This window comes from Budorcas taxicolor, chromosome X (assembly GCF_023091745.1).
Source record: "Budorcas taxicolor isolate Tak-1 chromosome X, Takin1.1, whole genome shotgun sequence".
Classification (NCBI taxonomy): Eukaryota; Metazoa; Chordata; class Mammalia; order Artiodactyla; family Bovidae; genus Budorcas; species Budorcas taxicolor.
In genome coordinates this window covers 103,278,439-103,279,182 of record NC_068935.1, presented here as the reverse complement: position 1 = coordinate 103,279,182, position 744 = coordinate 103,278,439, and positions in this window count along the sequence as shown.

Sequence of the window (744 nt, the reverse complement as noted above, 5' to 3'; positions counted from 1 at the left end):
TACCGGGTGAGGGGCGGGGTGGACTGCCGTGCGCAGGCGCAGAAGCCTGGGAGCGCCGGAGGCAACAGAGGAGCCTGGGGCGTGGCCCCGCCCCCTTCCCGTGACTGGGTGTCCTAGTTTCCGGGGCAAGTCGGCCCCACCCCAGTCTTATAAGACAGCAGACACGTAAGTTCTTTGTCTGGTGCTTGCCCAGAAAGCCTCTACCTAAAACTGTCTCCCTCTTCTCTGTTCCCCGAAACTGAAACCTCACCAGGCCCGATTTTAGCTCCCTCTCCTTGAGCCTGTGCTCCAGTTCTCTTACTGTAAAGCTGTAGGCGGTGCTCGGGCTTCCCTGGTGGCTCAGATGGTAAAGCGTCTGCCTGCAACCTGGGAGACCTGGGTTCAATCCCTAGGTTGGGAAGATCCCCTGGAGAAGGAAATGGCAACCCACTCCAGTACTCTTGCCTGAAAAATCCCATGGACGGAGGAGCCTGGTAGGCTAGTCCATGGGGTTGACTGAGACTTCACTTTCACTTTCTAGACGGTGCTCAAGGCCCAGTTCTTGGATTACATATGTTCCTTGCGTTATATAGTTCTAGGAAGTTTACTTAACTGGATCCTAAACCTGCAGATTGACTGCAGCAAATCTGGACATTAGTTAAACTTGACCGCTGGCTGTCTGGACCGCGCACTTGTTTATGTGCCTGCTGTGTGCCAAGGTGACACAAAGCTCAAAAACTTCCGCCATTGGGCCACCTAGCAGAG